Source organism: Pelodiscus sinensis, chromosome Z, assembly GCF_052426305.1.
Source record: "Pelodiscus sinensis isolate ZL-2025 chromosome Z, ASM5242630v1, whole genome shotgun sequence".
NCBI lineage: Eukaryota > Metazoa > Chordata > Testudines > Trionychidae > Pelodiscus > Pelodiscus sinensis.
Genome location: NC_143085.1, coordinates 31,495,770 through 31,502,753, shown reverse-complemented (window position 1 = coordinate 31,502,753; position 6,984 = coordinate 31,495,770).

The following is a 6,984-nucleotide window of genomic DNA, read 5'->3' as shown; positions in this document are numbered from 1 at the left end:
ATTCAATACATAAGAACTTGGCTAAATCAAAACCTTCCACTAAGGGGTGAAAGAACTACTGATTTATTTGTTCAGTGTATTTTACACTCTGTGATACATGAAACTCTTTAAAAAATGAGATTGCTATTTAATATTTTGGTTAAAATTTATACTATCATTGATGGTGAGTTTCAGGTGGAATGGTGGTTTTTATCTGTCCTTTGTATATTAGTCTGCTCTTTCTACAATTTGCTAGCTATCCTGTAGATAAGTTTAATATATTACAGTTTTTTTTAATTCCAATATTTTAAATTGTTCCATATTAAAAATCCTGGCAATCAGATGGGAATAATCAGGGATTACCAGCATTATCCTCACCATTTCGGATATTTTTTATAAATTAATTGTGGGTCAATTTTAAGCCCCACTTCTACCTTTTGTAACATCATTCTGTATGTAAACTTGCTGCACATACACTTTCGTTCTTGTGTACAAAGGTTTTAATAAATGAGTTTTCATATAAATAATTTAAAAAATGGTTGATTCTCAAGCATCAAGGTTCTAGTAAGAAACCTGTTACTTTAGCTACATGAAAACTTAGTTCATTTAGATGTTGTTTGATTTGTCAGCTTTGTAAATCACTATGCATACTTAGAAAAATTAATTGAAAAATGAGAATGTAGTTTAGAAAACTTGTGCTTTTTCCATAAAATAACATTTAACTATTATCTATTTTAAGCAATTACTTAGAATCTGGGGGTTAGAAGGTGTCACGAGCCATCTAGGCTAGCCCACGCCAAGATGCAGGATTTATCTCTAAAACAGTCATTCTCAAACTGTGGATCAGGGCTCTGAAGTGGGTCACATCCCTGTTTTAATGGGGTCACCGGGGCCCCGTTGTTTAACTTGCTAGGGCTGAAGCCCAAGGGCTTTAGACCTGAGTAGCAGATTTATGCTTTGGTTACAGTCCTGAATGGAGGAGCTTAGGTTACAGGCCCCCTGCCTGAGTCTGAAGCCTTTGGGCATCAAGTTTTGGCTTTGCCCCATCTTGTCTGGAGTCGTGGGACTTTGGTGGGCTCAGGCTTCAGTCCCGTGTTCTGGGGTCATGCAATAATTTTTGTTGTCAGAAGGGGATCATGCTGCAATGAACTTTGAAAACCTTTGTTCTAAACCAGGGTTCAGCAACTTTTTCAAACCAAAGAGCCAAACTACATCAAAATTTGGAGCAAGTGGTCAACAGAGAGCCTGTTTAAGAATGCCCATGTACATGACTGAAAATATACAACTTAATATTATTACTTGACATAATGATTAATTTTAGAATAAATGAAACATACTCACAGATTTTATTTAATGGGACTTCTGCTGCTGCTGAGGGTGCAGTTTGTGGATGTGGGGATGCAGGAAGTCAAAGTTAGCGTGTATGAAGGGCTCAGGGAAGGAAGCTAAGGTATGTAGGAGGTGCTGGAGACAAGGCAGGGCACTGGGGTTGGGAAGTAGAGTATGGGGGTGGGGCTGGATTACCTTACCTAGCCAGGGTTGTGCTACTGCACCCTAGCCAGGGTTGTGCTGCTGCACCCAGGCAGCAATAGCTGGACAAGGGTTTGGGCCAGGATCACCACAGCTGGTTTGTGACTTCCCCTCCTTTCCCTGTTGCAGCAGAAGGGTGGCTGCCCCTATCAGCCCTCTTCCTGGGGTCAGGGACAGGAGGCTGTGGCCAGATGGGGACTGGGCACTTTTACTTTCTCAAGTTAGTTCATCAACATTCATTTTAAATAAAGTAAAATATTATGTCCAACACAAAAGGTTTCAACATTGTCTTTATTTATAGTAGGAGTGGGGAACCTTTATTGGGTCAAGGGAGACCGACCCATGGGAAAATTAGTCAGGGACCACACAAGTGAGAAGTGAACAGAAAATAAAACCCTCCAGACACCCCCCAACTGTCACTGATGTGGCCTCCAACTGAGACACCTCACTCCCCTGGTCCTACAGCCCCATGGTGTGAGGGGAGGAGCAAGGAGGAATGAGATTCAAGGCCTTGTGCCGGATTAACTCTTCTGGGTTTCCAGGGTTAGTGGATTTTGAGGGCCCCCCTACACTCTGGTGTGGAGCCAAAAATGAGGGGTCCAGTGTGCAAGACAGAGCTGCCAGTGAGTGGGATGGGGATGGGGATGCAGGAGATGGGGTTCAGTAAGGGGTGACAGTACAAGATCTGGGTGGGAGGTAGGGTGAGGGGGTAGGCTGGACATAGGATGTCTGGCCAGTGAGAGGGGCCAGGAGCAGGCTGATGTTGTGGGGTCTTGGCACAGGAAGTGGGCAGGGGGTTGATGGCACTTACTTGCTTTTGTGCCCCATGTTGTTCTCAGGCTCCCTGTCCAAGGCATGACGTCCTACTGCTCCTTTTGGCCTAATTCTGTCCAATGGGAGCAAAGGGGAAAGCCTCAAGGCAGCGTGTCTCTGTGCTACTGTTCTCCCAGCTGAGGGAAGGGAGTAGCAGTGCCGCTTCCCTGGTCCCACAGCAAGGCTTGGGGATTTCTCCACCTCACGCCACCTCTCCCCCATCAGGAAGCCAGTGCTGGCTCCAGTTTTGCAGGAAGCCTGAGGTTGAAGTGCCAGCACAGGCTCCCCATTGGGGAAGGGAAGAGCAAGAGGGGGCTGAGCTTGAACTGCCAGCCATATTTGACTCCTAATGAGCCATAGGTTGCTGACATTTCGTCTAAACCATCCAAAACAGATGGCTATCGCCTCCTTTTGAAGACCCCCAGTGAAGAAGCTTCTATGAGCAGTCTGTTCCATTGTCCTATTGTTCTTACAGTTAGGAAGTTTTTTTCTTGAGATTGAAATTAAGTCTTCTATACTGTACTTTGAACCTATTGCTTTTTCTCTTGATTTCTGAGAACTACTTGTACTTTAGTTATAAAGTTGTAATAATTTTGAAAAATGTCTGCTGGGTTATCAGTCATTCTAAATTCTCTTTAATCTACTGTTTTATCAATAAGTTTTAAAAATATATATATTTTTATGAAGGACTTACAGATGGTTTGGCTGTGCCTTGTAGCTGCATAGCAGAAGGCGCACTTAACAAAACTTTGACTAGCTTACTAACAATATTCATCAGTGTTGGCAATCTATTTGTGCTGTATAAATGTGTGTATGTGTGTGTTTGTGTTGGAGAGTGGGGGAGTGAAATCAGTAGCCAAATAAGAATAGAGGAAGTAGTTCTTATTTCCAAGACTTTTTGAATCTATTTCAAAAAGGAGGAATAACAAAACTTGGAAACTAATATTAATTATTTGTTTTAACAAATACTGGTGAAAGATGTTGGCAGAAGCTTTGGAGCCCTCAGTCCTCTACCCACAGAATCATATACAGGATAAACAAGCTTTCCAGACCATCCTTTGATGCATTAAACAGTTTTTTCAGTTTTATTTTTACCGTCAAGTATTTTTCAAATCAGGAAAAATTAGGCTGGGTTAGTATGAGTTATATTTTTTTTCAAAGCCCTTCTGAAAGATTTTCTTTAGTAGAGGAGTATGTAATAGGAAGAAGAATGCTAGTTGGTTTGAACTGTCAAGTGCTATGATTGGACTACTTTAGCTGTGGAAAGCAATAATAAAAAGTTAGCATTGGCACTTCATTAAAATGTTCCAAACTGAGTGATTTGTTTCTAAACTTTGCCTGAGGTAGGACGGGGAAGGGCTTGGAATATCACATTATAGAACAGGAAAGAATTTACACATTTCCTTTCCGAAATAGGTGAAGATTTGTGCACTTGCCCTGTGAAATTGCAGGTTACAGAGATTTGTTTGTATAGGTTTTTCTCTTGCAGTTCCTTACTGCCTTTGCAAACTTGTGAAACATACTAACCAGAATCCTCATTAGCCATTCAGAGGCTGGATGCTGCATGTGAGTCAGACAAATGATGCAGGAAAAGGTGTGAGGTAATCAAGACCTATAATGTACACACCTTGGGTGTGTTGAGGCACTTATGCCTTGAATATTCACTTGCAATTCTTGAATCTCTTCCCACACCTAGAAGGCATTTTATATCACTTGTGAAATTTTACTTTAACTTGACATGTGGCCTAACTTTATTTTTATATACATACATACATACATACATACATTATATATATATATATATATATATATATATATTTTAGTGAAACATTATGTTCAAAATTGTTTGAATTATACTTAAAACAAACCTTTAACACTATTTGACCTGTAAACAGTGTATATTCTGTATGTTGACAATAAATCCATTGTGCCATTTTAACAGCTGAGAATAGAAAATTATTCTATAAAACATAATTTTATAGGTTTTATTCATTCAAAAGGAAAATCATTAGTTTACCTCTTTATTTAAAAACATAAATATATGAGTGGTTTGTAGAGATGAACGCTTTCCTATCTGCTGCAAATAAGCATGTTTGAGATTTGCTCTTTGGAAGATGATAGACTGAAGTTGCTCTTGTGATGAAATTAATAAGATCTCAGGGACTCTAAGAGTAGCTCTTGAGCCCTCTCTGAACTATGCGCCTGTGCAGTACATTTACATTGGATTTCCTCATTTGAGGAGCAGCTACTCACTGAGCAACAACACAGGTGAGTAGCTGCGAGGAATGGTGGGAGCTGGGAGGTCGGGAGGGCTGAAACACCCCAGCCAGCTGACTGTGGCTTTCAGCTGAAAGAAGCTGCCCCGCACTCCAGCTGATCGGCGGCTTCTCCTCTGCGCCTGCCCAGGTGGAGCTTGGTGCACCCTGGCTGAGCGCCATGGCCAGTTGGCCGGGCAGCCACTTCTCTTCCCTCCAGCCCGGCTGCCCTGCGCTTAGCCCAGGGAGGCTGCGACTAGCTCCAGCTGTGCTAGAGCAAGCTTCCCAGGCTGAGCGCAGGATCACAGATGCCCATCTGATGGACTGTATACGACTAGCAATCTCAGACTACAGCCCAGACTTCAAGACACTGGCAGATACTGTTCAGTCACAGGTGTCACACTGAGACTTTGTTTTTGGAAGAAAAAATATATAATTATCAATACTTGATTTTAGATTTACAAAATAGCAGAGGAAAAAAAATATCAATGTAAATGCTTCATTTGACATTTAAATAGCATGAATTAAAAACAGACCATTTATTTCATAACTATAAACATGCTTTTAATTTTATATATTACATAATTTAAAAATAAACTGTTTAACAGCATGTATAAGGGCTGGAGATAGCAAGTGATAGACAGGAGAATAGAGAGGGCGGGGCTTCAAGGAAGGGGCGGGGCGGTAGATCTTTGCCTGTTCTGAGACTTCAAAAGTGATCTTGGGTATAAAAAGGTTGGAGACCACTGCTCTACAGTCTAATAAATCCATACTGAAAAATCTTTTCACTTCATTTAAATTCACTTCATTTTTCTTACTTTATACATTTACTCAAATACTTACAAACATGATTTTTCTTGGCAATATATGCTGCTAGATTCTAATCTTTATTGCTAGTGATCTTTAATAAATCAAACTATTTAACTTTTCATTAGTCCAAAAGCTTCAATGCGTGATCAGTCCAAAAACAAAATTCCAAATCTGTGACTTTCAGTTTCAGTTTGTGATTCGAGCCTTGCTTTGATGAATGTTCTTTAAAAATAGGAAAGGAGGTGGGGGATAAAAGTAACAGTAAGTAAACACTGATTTTATTTTTAATCAAACTCAAAATGACAGGGAGACAGTCATATCTTCAACCATAGCTTAATTTTTTTCATTTAAATGGTTACTTCATGTCTTCAATTTCCATCATTTTATGGGAAATGTGTTCAGCATTTTACTACTTTGAGAAGGTTCCTTTGCATTACTGTGTCTGGGAAAAAGCAGTGGACTAAATTAATGTTTGGTCCATTTCCACCTTAAGTCAATAGATTGGTTTTGGCCAGTTAAGTGTTGACTGTAACACATGTTCTCACTGCTGCTTACACAGATATGATTGAGAATCTTAATTTCCAAATGTCCAGGTTAATTTAGTCAAGCTTATTGACAAGTCAGTATTACACCCTTTTAAAGACACATGCATAGATGTATTGGATGTCTAGCTTTCTTCCATCCCTGATAAACATTTTCAAGGCTTTGAATTTTTTTATATCTGTACTTGAGTCCATCTGCAACATGGGTTCTTTATCCGGGAAATCTTACGTTTGTTACCCAGTTTAGCTGAAACAGCAAGGTATTTGCTTGATGTTTTAAAATCTCTCTTCATGATGGGTGTGGTATAGGAACCTAGATTACTCATTCCTTTTAATGAGCTCTAATAACAGTTGTTATGATAGAGGCATGGTGTGACCAGACACTGATCAAGCTTTCCCACATCCCTCTGCCAATGGGATTCAGTTCTGACTTGCAGCACTCCAGCTAGTCTAGCTTTGATGCTTTTTTCAGCAGAAACTTGATAAACATTGGGCATGATTGCCGGTAGGAAGTAAGAGAATCTATACTCATTTATATCCCCAAATTGACATGGAAATCAAGTCTTAACTAAATATGTAAAATGCTGAACTAAATATCCTGTACTACTACTTAGAGCATGCCCCTCACAGAATATTTGAAAAGTAGTATTAAAAACATATCTGTAGTATGAAATTGAAAAAACAATATTCATCCAAATAGTTTTAAAATGAACATTGAATTGAATAATTTTGAATGAGAACAAATTTGAATTGACTGATTAATGGTATACTTAAAAATACATCTCTTCCCATTGTTTTTGCGTGCATTTCATTTTTTTGTTGTATGTCTTTGTTTGGGGTTTTTTTAAATTTTATTGAGGGAAGCTTTTGCCTAGGTTACAATTTCAGTAGATCAATCAGACCGGTAGCTTGGTGTCAGGAGTCACTAGTATTTGTTGTTTCAAAAGAGAAAATAATGGCAGTAGTGAGTGTAAACTTGCTGTTCAGATTACGTGGTATTAGGAAGGTTGCTCTTCTATTCTCTTAACAAATGATCCAGTCATAAATATGATGTT